Here is a 12,632-nt window from a genome sequence, read left to right as displayed (position 1 = left end):
AGATTTAAAAAATTTACCCTTAGACTCTGGACAGGAGTCTGGGGAAACGAAAAGATAGAGGGCTAATTGTTCTTTCCACAACGAATGTTAGAACACACAAAATTGCAATAATTTCATGAGCTTCTTAAAAAGGAAATTACATGGAAAGTCATACTCTTAAGGGGATACACTTTCACAAGTCTAAGATGCATACTGACATATGCCTTAGGAGGGGTAGAATTAAAACATTAACTCATCCAGCATGTTGAAAGGAAATAACTTGCCCAGTACTATAAAAACATGTCTTTGGTAAGTTTCCAAAGCCATTCTTCAACACTACTTTCTGTAGGATAATTGGTTGCCAAAAAAGTAAATTGAAACTAAGTTCATTAGATGCCCTTTCAAATAAATGGGAATTAGCTAGCAGGAATCCATTACTGAAACCCACTGCCATGATGTTAAATGGAATTGTAGTTCAAAAGAGCTACCTTAACAATCTACACTGCATCTATGGCATGTACTTTTTTTCAATTCCTTATCAGAGCTAGCAATTGCCAAAACAAAATGTTAACAGCAGAGCCAATGAGCCTTCATGCTTCAATAATTTTGTTTACTTAAGAGGTGAGAGGACGTTACTGATGATTTATTCCATTTTGGACACTCAGGTGTTATTACAACCATCACAGGAATGTTTTCTGTGTTTTTCAAGTAATTTCATCTAAAAAATCTAATTTTCTTTTCAAAAAGTCCTGCAAGCTCATGGCTTACGTTATTCAATTTGCAATTACTTGGTCAATTATATTTAAATAAAATGTACAACAGGTTAAAAAAGGCTACAAAGTACATTGTACGGTTTATTTTATGGTGGTTCTCTCCATTAATTATGTATAAATGCTACAATAATTTCACATAGATTTATATGTGGAAATCTAAAAATAGTTCTATGAGATGAGATGCACTGCCATAATCTTCACAAAAAACAGTATTTCATGATCTGTCTCCCCATTGAAATGCATGAATTGGTGAGAGGTTGTTGATTCTGTGAACTAAACTTGTCACAGGAAGTTATGTCTTGTTAATTTCAGTCTAAGTACGCTTGTAATGACATATCAAATGTTAACTATTGACAGTCAACCTCTCTGGCACTGAAAATGAATTATTACAAGTATGGAGTCTAATTTCTTTGGGTTTTAATTGTTGCCAAAAATGTTAACTTTCAATTTAAACTTTTTCTTTCTGTCTCTTTTTTGGTCTTTCATGGGGCTGGATTTTATGTTTGCAAATCAGGACTGCTGCCATCCCACCCATGTGTAAAATCTGGTGTGATGACATTGGGTTGAGAACCTGACTTTAACAAAACAGATTTCAATAATACAGTAAGTCGACAGGTGCCAAAATTGACAGCCTGCCCACCATTTAAAAAAAAAATTAATGGGCAATAAGCTTGTTAACAAGTCAATTAACTTGAATATTATGCTGCCCACACCATCTGTGGTGAAAAAGCAGGAAGGAAGGGGGTACATCCATTGTTGGGGTACCCTGTGCACATCGTGGGCACTACCACCCCAAGATGACACTACCCCTATACCCCCGTCCTTTGTGGCTCTCTGCCTGATGGAACTGTAGGCTCCCCAATCTCCCAGGTAATTCAAAAAGGCACAAAGCTTGAACATATTATTTTTGCTTGCAGAGAACGAGTCCCTGTGTATGAACATATGTCGCTTCTAGCAAGTGTAAAAGAGCCATTTTATGAGCTCGATTTCCACATATAACTATGCAATTGCTATCAACTTAAATTGCTGTAGCATTTACACATAATTGATGGAGTGTACCACCATAAACATTCCTGTGGTGGTTGTAATAACACCCGAGTTTCCAAAATGGAATAATCACGGAATCACATCTCACAGCAGATGTTTTGTTTTGGGATTTGCCAGCATGGGCTGGTTGAGTGCGTCCTGTACTCTGCCTATTACAAACAGCTGAGGAACATGCTGTTTGTCTCAATCAGCCAATCACTGAGATGTATGACTACGTACTTGGCATTGCACGGGCGCTGAGATTGACACATGATGTTGTTCGATTGTGTGGTAGGCAGAAGGTCTTTCTGGATTGACGGCAACATCCTGATAGTTGAAAATATCACTTGTATAGCCACTGCATCATAGCAGCATGAAACAGCTTGCTTAACCTGTTCAAATTTTTGAGATACTTTGCCTTTCCAGAGTAATTTGAGGCAGACTGGGCTCTTTTCATGTCGAAAAATGGTGGCCTTTGGCAAATTTGCACGATACACAGCAAATAATAATGTGGTGAGGATAACGATTTGAATAGCTTCACATGGTGTAAGATTGGGCTTATCTGCAATCTTGTAAAAGGGCCCTTGCCATTTGCTCACCTAGCAAGCTTGGCGTAGAAATTGAGCACATCAAAGTTATCTTGCAGAACAATCGTTATCCACAAATAAATTTTAAAAAACTTCTGTCACTTTACAAGCCAGAAGATCATAAAACGGTAGCCCAAGTGTTGGAGAATGTAAATTAAACACATTTACTGAATAGAGAACCTGCAGACTGCAGTTTCCAGCCTCTTTCGTTCTGCTGGAGGGAAAGAATTAGCTTTCCCTCGAGCAAGAAATGAAATTAACTCCAGCCCACAGCATGTGGGACCTTATTATCTAATCCCCACAAACTGGCACTTGGCGGATTCTAAGCCACTTGTGGCACCATCCTGAGCTGTAACAATTGTGTGATTCTGTGAAATTCCCAACCATAAACTGCATCTTTGAAACAGGTCCCTGACCTTCCCAGATGGTGAGTTCATTAGTGACCGAAAAGGTAGGCATCCATCCATAACCATGGATTTTCATGTTCTTACACTCCAGAGGCAAGGGTGGGGATGGAAGTGTTCAGAGGAAGCAGAAAACAGTGGAAAACAGAGTGAGGAAGGAGGTGAGAGAGAAGGATGGGAAAAGGGTGAGAAAGAGAATAAAGGGGCAAGAGAAGGGATAAGGGGCTAGGCAGGAAAGGTAGAGGTGAAAGATTGAATAGTGGGTGAGGGAAAGGAAGGAAGGAGGGAAGATTAGATAAAATATGTCAGTTTGAATGTGAAGAAAATTGATGTGCGAATTGCAAACTGTTTCTGGTGATATCAAGTCAAACCGTTCTTTTCAATTTTGATGTAACTGCCATGAAATATGAAGTAAACTCAAGAGATTAATGCCCAGGAACGAGAAAGATCTTAATCCATGCTCACACAGGGGGAGCTACATAAGTCAATAGCGTTACTGGCTATGAGGATGCCTGATGTTTTTAAGAAGTTAAATAAAACATTATTCTCATTCCAATTGTCATAGCAGTGACCCAAATGTAAAACAATCCCAAAATGTTATTTCTGAAAAAATACTAATGCTGCCCTAGTTCACTGACTATTTCATTCTGTCTTTGCACAATTCTTTCTCAGTGCTATGGTTTCAACATACAATGACTAGGAAAGGGACAAACATTCCTGGTGTAACAGCTCAATTGAAATTTCTGATGCTCCCTTTTTACAGGATTTTAATGCGTTAAAACTCACAAAGATGGTTGGAAACTTGCACTCTTGTCATATCAGCTGAAATCTTATCATTAATACACAGCAACAGGAGAGGAAGCAATTTGATGAGAAGGAATTAAAGTGGCAATATTGAACTGTAGGCCAGGAAATAGGAGACAAACAAGCAGAAGTGAAGAATGCAATGTGACATCAAGACTGAGCCTGGCAAGAACAAAACAAAAAGTTTTAGAATCTTCTACATTTAAGGTTAACTGGAAAAATGTGTTTATTTTATGAATGAGGGGATTATCCATACAGGCAGACTACAGGAAATGAGAAGAAATAAAGCTTCAAATTCTAAAAGATATCAAAATATGCATAAACTCAGGCAAGAGTGCCAAAAGTAGGATTACAAGGGTAAATGAACCAACCCTACACTACCAATGGAAAGCATCGATCATAGGGAGGAGGAGTTGTCAATTAGACTCAATGGATAGGATTTTACCTTTTGGTTCGGGACCTTGACATTGGGGTAAAATGGGAATTCCAACTCAGCAGTGTGAGAAACAGTCACCTGGCAGTGATTTTCCCTGAATCGGCCAATTATTGACAAAAGGGCATGCTCGATGTCCAATTAAGGATGGCGGGAGGGCTCTCCAGCATGGAAGGCACTGCAGCCTGCCATTGTAAGTAAGGCAGAGAGGCCTTCAACTTGAGGCACCCTGTCAGCGACTTTTAAAATTTTACAATTAGAAAATGGCCACAGCTGCTGGGCCACCATTGTGGAGTGGAAATCCGCCTGTGGCCATAGTTTTGGCCAGGTAAGTGGGAAAATGTATTTGCCCGCTTGCCTGCATTCTTGCCCTCCACTCTCCACCCCACCTCCCCTCAAACTTGCCCTGTAGCATGAGGTCCAAGCATTGATTAGGTGTTGCTTGTCTATTAATGACTTCACTACTATTCATTGCAATATGCTGGTGAACATTTAGAAGCACAAGCTGAATTAATCAGTAGTGCCTATTCTCCACATGCCCTTCAACTGCATTACAAAAGAAGCAGTGTGTAGTCTAAATATGGAAATTCAAATTTGGTCTGTCAGTTGAATCTTGAAAGTTAAATTAAATTTAAGGCAATCTGGTAATCATTTACAAAAAAAAACACAAAAAAGGCTGAACTTAAAAGGCAAAGAAACTCTTGAATACATTATTTTTGATACTGACCACACATTATAATTTATCCTCCAATTCTGTAATTTCAGCCTTAAGCATGGAAGTATGCCATGCTGAATTTTATGACAGAAGCACAATCTCTTTCAAACAGACACGGGAAAACCTAGCCTAACTTATTGCGCAAAAGGCAGAAAAGGGAGCAGCTTTTAAAGGGTAAAAGCTTGTCATAAAACTTGAGAGTGAGGTCATTTTCCAATGATTCCATTGCTACAGCTCCTTCAATAATGAAACAGCTCATGCCACCTTACAGCAGAATATAGTTAACATCCCAACTTGTGCTAATGGTAGGTAACATTTGTGCCATTTAAATGTCAAACATGAATGCAAGCAAAGAGGGTGTTCAAGGTATTCAAATGCCCTGACATGCTTCTTTTGAAAGACAATGCCTGAGATTGTTATTTAGAATGGTCTTCCAGAGCTAGACACTCTACAAATAAATCAGTGAAAACAAATTCCTTGGGCTTATGCTTCTGAATGTTCACCAGGATATTACAACGAATAATAGCAAAGTTATTAATAGACTAGCAACAGCTAACCAATGCTTGGACTTCATGCTATAGAGTTTTATCTGACAAGACTGTACTTCCTTTTGCTTTGTTTTAATTGTTATGTTATGGAAGTATTAAAGTTCTATTTGTACCTTACAGTGAGATTCCTTTTTGAAAAACATTGGCCCAGTTCTCTATGTGGATATTAGGCTCTCCAGCCCTTTCGCCTTAACCTCCCACTCACCAACCCTCCATTACTCACTCCATGTCCCTCACCATGTCCCTCATATCCTCCATGCTCCCTCCATGCACCCATGCCCCCATAGTCCCTTCTAGCCCCCATGTCCCTTGCATATGCACCATGCATCCTCCATACCCACAAACCCAGTATCCACAGAAGCCGTGGGCCATATAATAACACTGGGAAGTCATTGAAATGCTCATAAAATTTTTTAAAAATCATTATTCAACCTCTTGTTGAAAATATAATCCTCTTAGAAGCTCATAAAACTGCCAATCAAACACACAGCCATTGAAACTCCCCTTGAAAAAACTTTTGTCTCTCAAGTGCTCACTAATCTGTCAAAATACCAAACAACCATTCAAAATGTAATCCTATTAGCTGCTCACAAAACTGTCAATCAAACAATGTACACTGTCCTCTCTATAGTTGTGTCAACAACACCTGCTGAGCTAAATCGATTAATGGGGTTTGGAATTCAACCATGAATTCATAATGAGATTTCATTGCATAACTGAATAAGAAAAACCTATAGAACTAATACAACAGAGTCTTTGAAGTTGCCTGACAAGGCGTCCAGCCATTGGCTCCTTTTTTTCAAAGGCATACCAGATGGAGTTTCACTCAGTGAAGTCTGGCATCTGTTCAATTTTTTTCAGGGGTTCTACAGATGTCAGGACTTTAAATCAATGTAAAACTGAAAGGTGACCCATTTAAATTAGATTATCACTACTGTTGGATAAAGTACTCTAAAGTATCTGAACACTTACACAATGCTGGTCAATTTAATAGTCACTTATTTTTTAAGGACATAGCCCTATGATCAATCACTGCATTAAAGACATAGTTAACTTCTCAAAAAACATCTAATTATGACATTTGATGCTGGCAAGACCTTTTAAACTTAGCTGTCAAAAGGTTCCCGACTGCACAGCCAGCTTCCCTCAAGGTTCATGAACTGACTTACCTGACGTGGTTTACACAGCAGTCTTCAGGAACCCACCCTAGTTGCTGAAAATACCAATGTTACGGAAAATTGTATGTGCAGAAGACATTTAAATGGTGATCCTTTGACATTACTTTACATGAGCATTGGGTGACCTGCAACATTTCCTGCCCCAAGGAAAATGACATCCATCATGAATGGCTTGGTAAGTACAAATTTGCAGTGCCCCACATCTCCAGTTTGGCCTCCTGATATGAGTTGCCCAGTGCTGGAGGGGAAAAATCAGTCCCTGGACCTGGGTTTATACAACATGAAATTCAGAAATGTAGTAAACAATGAACAAGATTGTTTTCAGACTTCATGAGAACTGATACAGATTGGTCAAATGTACAGACACATGACAAATGAAATTTAATACAGTGAAATGTGAAATGATACATTTGCTAGGAAGAATGAGGAGAAGAAGTATGAACTAAATGGTGCAATGTTAAAGGGGCCACAGGAACAGTGAGACCTGGGGGTGTATGGACACAAAACTTTGAAAATGGAAGGATAGGATAAAGAGGCTCTGAAAAAGGCATGTGGGATCCTTGGAATTATTAATAGAGGCATAGATGACAAGCATTAAGAAGCTATCCTAATTTTTTATAACACTCTGATAAGACTGCAGCTGGAGTATGTTCAGTTCACTGCACCACACTTTAGGAAGGGTGTTCAGGGTTTGGAGAGGGTGCAGAAGAGGTTTACTAGTATGGTACTAGGGATGAAGGACTTCAGTTACGTGGAGACACTGGAGAAGTTGGTGTTGTTCTCCTTAAAACAGCGAATTTAAAGGAGATTAAAAAGAGGTGTTCAAAAGAGTGAATAAGAGAAACTGTTTCCAATGGCATAAGGATTAGTAACCAAAGGACACAGATTTAAGGTGATTTGCAAAAGTGCATGAGGCAATGTGAGGAAACTTTTTTTTTATGTGGCAAATTGTTGTGATCTGGAATGCACTGCATGAAAGAGTGGTAGAAGTAGATCCAACATTAATTTTTGAAAGAAATTGGATAAATACCTGAAGGAAAAAGCGTTATGGGGTTATCATGGGGGTGGGTTAATTTAATAGTTCTACCAAAAAGGCTTGGTCAAGATGAGCCGATTGGCATATTCTGTATCATTCTATGATTCTATTTGCAAGTTAATGTTCAAAATTCCAGACCCAGATCATTGATTTATGATTTTTCAGAAACTCAAAAATGTGGCATGAATGTGGATTCCTTAAGTTGGCTAAAATTATATTTTTCACTATTCTATGCTGTTTCAAATGCACCGGCCTTCACGCTTGGGTAAAATTTCCATGTTGCTACTTTACTAAAAGCAAATGGATTAATGACTTTGTTAGAGAACGGGTTTTATTTGTTGCTGGGTCAGAATGCCTCCCTTCCTAACAGCATTGTGGGAGCACCTTCACTATGCAGACTGCAGTGGGTCAAGTAGAAGGCACACCACTTCCTCCTCAAGGGCAATATAGGCATGGGCAATAAATGCTGGCTTTGACAGCAATGCCCACAGCCCATGAATGAGTTTTTGAAAGTTATGATTAGATATTCTATCTATTCTTTAACATCAGTAAGGATTGTGGAATGTTGATGTCAAGTGTTCATAGATTTATTAATATGTTACTGCATTATCTTATCACAAATTTTGCTTGTTATATATAATTGTTATTTCACCAAGTGAAACCTTTAATTATCTTTGATTATTTACCATTCTAGCTAATCTCCCTCATTCTATGAAAACCTTAATTTAAAAAGATATTAATTATCCAGATATCCAGATGTTTACCTCTTGCATGACTAACTTTTGTCCTTGTATTTAAATCAATGATTACAGCTCCGCGTAACTTAGCAGCCTGTATGGAATGGACAATTACCTTTTCTCATAAAACAGGCGATTACTTCTATTAAAAACTGCAGGTGCTACATGGTCAGATTTAGTTCAAAGGTTCCGTGGTCACCGCTTTGGAATTTGATCAAAATTTCCTACTTAACAAACCTAGGTCAAGAGCATAAAGGAAAATCAGTATCAGTATTATATCAGAGCACTTCACACTAGTCTGATTAACCATTCCTTTACAGCTCTGTGAAAACAGAAAATTTAGCAATTCCAGCACCCACTGTAGAAGAAAATAACATACTACAGTTGAGATACAATTGACCATTAAGGGGTTATATTCACAAGGCAGTATGGCTGGGAGATACAGATTAAGATTTAGATGCGTGGCCTAAATTGTGGCTTCACACAATGGAAGTTAGTTCATTTTAGTGATTGCTCACACCTATTTTGATAGAGATGACTTAATTCCTGTCAGTTTAACAAAGGTTGTTGTTTGGGTAGTTTGGAGGCTACTTCCTGGGGTCAAACTTAACAAAAGGATCAATTGGGTCTAAATAAAAAAAGCAGGCTATATGGGAATTAAGATACAGTAGGTTGGTTTTCCCATCCAGAAACGAACAGGAAATAAAATATTAGTATTCCAGCAGTATTCAGTGCTCATGTTTTGTACGAAACATAAGAAGCACTGTGGAAAGAATTTTAAAAATCCATCTGAAATTTCGTCTCTTTTTCAATACAAGTGTTTTTCAACAACCAGCTTCTTGATGTCAATTGAAAAATTAGAGAAGCACATGTTGGAGCATGTAGCCACAAAATTTGGTTGTACAACGCCCATACCTAGAAACATAGAAAATAAGAGGGGTAGGCCATTCGGTCCTTTGAGCCTGTTCCGCCATTCATCATGATCATGGCTGAGAATCTAACTCAATAGCCTGCTCCTGCTTTCTCCCCATATCTTTTGATCTCTTTTGCCCCAAGAGCTATATCTAACTCTTTCTTGAAAACATACAATGTTTTGGCCTCAACTACTTTCTGTGGTAGCGAATTCCACAGGCTCTCTCTGGGTGAAGAAATTTCTCCTCATCTCAGTCCTGAATTGTCTGCCCCATATCCTCAGACTGTGACCGCTGGTTCTGAACTCCCCCACCATTGGGAACATCCTAGCTGCATCTACCTTGTCTAGTACTGTTAGAATTTTATAGGTTTCTGCGAGATCCCCCTGTCATTCTTCTGAACTCCAGTGAATATAATCCTAACTGACTCAATCTCCCTCATATGTCAGTCCCGACATCCAGGAATCAGTCTGGTAAACTTTTGCTGCAGTCCCTATATAGCAAGAACATCCTTCCTCAGATAAGGAGACCAAAGCTGCACTCAACATTCCAAGTATGGTCTCATCAAGACTCTGTATAATTGCAGCATGATATCCATGCTCCTGTACTCGAATCCTCTCGCTATGAAGGCCAACATACCATTTACCTTCTTTACCGCCTGCTGCACTTGCATGCTTACCTTCAGTGACTGGTGTACAAGGACACCCAGGTCTCGTTGCACATTCCCCTCTCTTAACTTATAGCCATTCAGGTAATAATCTGCCTTCCTGGTTTTGCTCCCAAAGTGGGTAACCTCACAATAATCCACATTATACTGCATCTGCCATGCATTTGCCCACTCACTCAGCTTGTCCAAATCACATTGATGCATCTCTGCATCCTCCTTTCAGCTCACCCTCCCACCCAGCTTTGTGTCATCTGCAAATTTGGAGATATTACATTTAGTTCCCTCATCTAAATTATTAATATATATTGTGAATAGCTGGGGTCCCAGCACTGATGCCTGTGGTACCCCACCACTCATTGCCTGCCATTCGGAAAAAGACCCGTTTATTCCTACTCTATGGCACTATCAGCGGCATTTTGGTTCCAAAATGGTGGCTGCAGTGCACCAAGCACTTCTGGTGTGTATCTTAGTGCAGGCATGGGAGGATGCACCAGAAGTATGCAGACTGGGCAGAACATGATATTAGTCAGCGTGTAACAGTGATGACTCTAGCAGAGCCATTTTTAACGTGAATATTCCAGCTAATGCCCTCTCAATCTCACACTGCTGAATGCATATTGAACATGCATTCAGCCACAGGAAGGGTGCCACCCTACCAGTGCAATTTAAAGGCATCATTATCCTATTTAAAGTTAGTTGCTGAATGATTTCTAATGGTTGTTGCTAAGTTAGTAGGTGTTTGGAAATTTGTACTGCTACTTAAAGTTGCTAAAGGCAGTGGTGTGGCATGCAATGAAGGTTTTGGGTGTCACTTCAAGGGTTCTGTTCAGACCACCTGCTCCCAGTCATGAGTGCAGTAGTTTCCATTCACCTTGGATTGCACAATGACAAGAAGAGTGAGCAGAGGCAATAGGAGGCCAAGCTGCTCGCAATGAAAGAAGGGCTCTCAGTAGGAGCCACATGCACCATGGTCTTCAGAGAGCTCAACATCAGTGAGCAACAGTGAATAGTACTTAATGGAGAAGACAGGAGTCTTGCCTGCCAGCTGGAGAGCCGGCGAGAGTCCCGCGTCACCTCTTTTCAGGAAGGCCCACCGAAACAAGTGCCATTCAGGCAGTTAACTGGGCAATGATGAGCCTTCCTTGGAATCAAGAACCCTGGGAGTGGAGTCCCAACTGCTTAAAGCTGCTGGCCAATAGGAGGCTGGCAGCTCTTCTTTGCTCAGCAGCACCATCCAGGAGTCGGTGATTGCTGGCAGTACTGCACCCACCCGAGGCCCAGGATCATCAATGGACCTTGGAGCCAGGCACAGGTGAGTGATGGGGCGGTTGGGGGGTGGAGGATGTGAGGTGGAGGGGGTAGAGAGGCATTGGCAGAAAGGCAGAGAGGATGGCTCTCAGTAGGTCCCCCTTCCCAGTGCCAGGTCCCTCAGTCAGGCATTGAGTGCCTTTGAGGGCAATAGCTCCAATACACCCCAAAGCCTGCAAATAAACCCAACAGCATTCAATTGCATGGTGAGTCCTCTGCCCTTTGCTGGGAGAACACCAATGGCAGTGTGATGAGGTCTTTAAGTAGACATTAATGGCCCACTTAAGGGCCTCAATTGGCAATGGGGCGGGAAGACCGTCCATGGACCTTCCTGCAACAACTTAATTGGGGAACAGGTGGGAAGGGGGCAGGGTCCCCACCCACCAAATTAAATGCTCCTCCACCACCACACTCACAATGGGGTAGGGCATTAAATTTCATCCAGTTTCTCTGTTTTACTAAGCAGGTGCTCATTGAAACCTGCCAATTATTGCAGGCAGACCTGCAGCTTCAGAGTAGAGTGAGGACAGCACTAACAGTGGCTGTGAGGTGACCATGGCCATGAATTTTCCTTGCACTGGGCTCATTCCAGGCTGCAGTAAGTGATATTTCCAACATTTCATATTGCAGTATCCACTAATGTATAATGGAGATCACTGAGACACTGTAAGCAAGGAGAACATTTCATTCTCCTTCGCCAGAAAGAAGCAGATAGAGCAAGCATGTCGCTTTGCCAGGATAGCAGGGTGCCATTGACTGCACACATTGCAGCACTCTGTGGGCACCAGAGAAAAGTTCTGAGACATACAGTAACTGGAAGAGGTTCCAGTCCCTCAGTGTCCAGCTGGCATGCAACCAAATTCAGCTCATCATGCAGGTCAATGCTCAGTATCCTGGTGACAGCCATGATGCTTTTATTCAGTGGCAGTCTACTGTACCATCAAATTTTGAGCCAGAGGATGACAACTCCATGACAAGGGCTATCCGCTGACCATCTGGCTCATGACTCCAGTACACAACACATGCACAAGTGTGCAGCATGCATATAACAAGATCCATGCTGCCATGCAAAATGCCATTTGGCAGAACATTGGGTTGCTAAAGCAATACTTCAATTGCCTGGCTTCCTTTGGAGATGACGTGCAGTACCTTCCAGAGCGAGTCTCACAATTCATCATGGTCTGCTGCATCTTGCACAACCTTGCTACCATAAGGGCACAATCCTTGGCTGCAGGTATACGATGAGTAGCTGAGGAGGAGGAGGAAGGGAGAGAAAGAAACAACACAGTACTTTTCTGTCTGCGCTGTGATCAACTCATCTGACTGTGATACCAGTAAACACAATCCCAATTCCCCATTCACCAACAGTGCCACATCTTACCTTCTGTCTGTTATTAACCATCACATCATCCTCTTGACCACAATGCTGAAATAAAAACCACCACAAAACATTCCAAACAAAATTTATAAATCAAAGCATACAAACCAATCAATATATATAAAAAATTTTCCAGTGTAGAAAGGCA

The sequence above is a fragment of the Carcharodon carcharias genome, chromosome 14 (genome assembly GCF_017639515.1).
Source record: "Carcharodon carcharias isolate sCarCar2 chromosome 14, sCarCar2.pri, whole genome shotgun sequence".
Lineage (NCBI taxonomy): Eukaryota > Metazoa > Chordata > Chondrichthyes > Lamniformes > Lamnidae > Carcharodon > Carcharodon carcharias.
The sequence above is the reverse complement of the archived record's forward strand: the minus strand, read 5'-3'. Positions refer to the sequence as shown.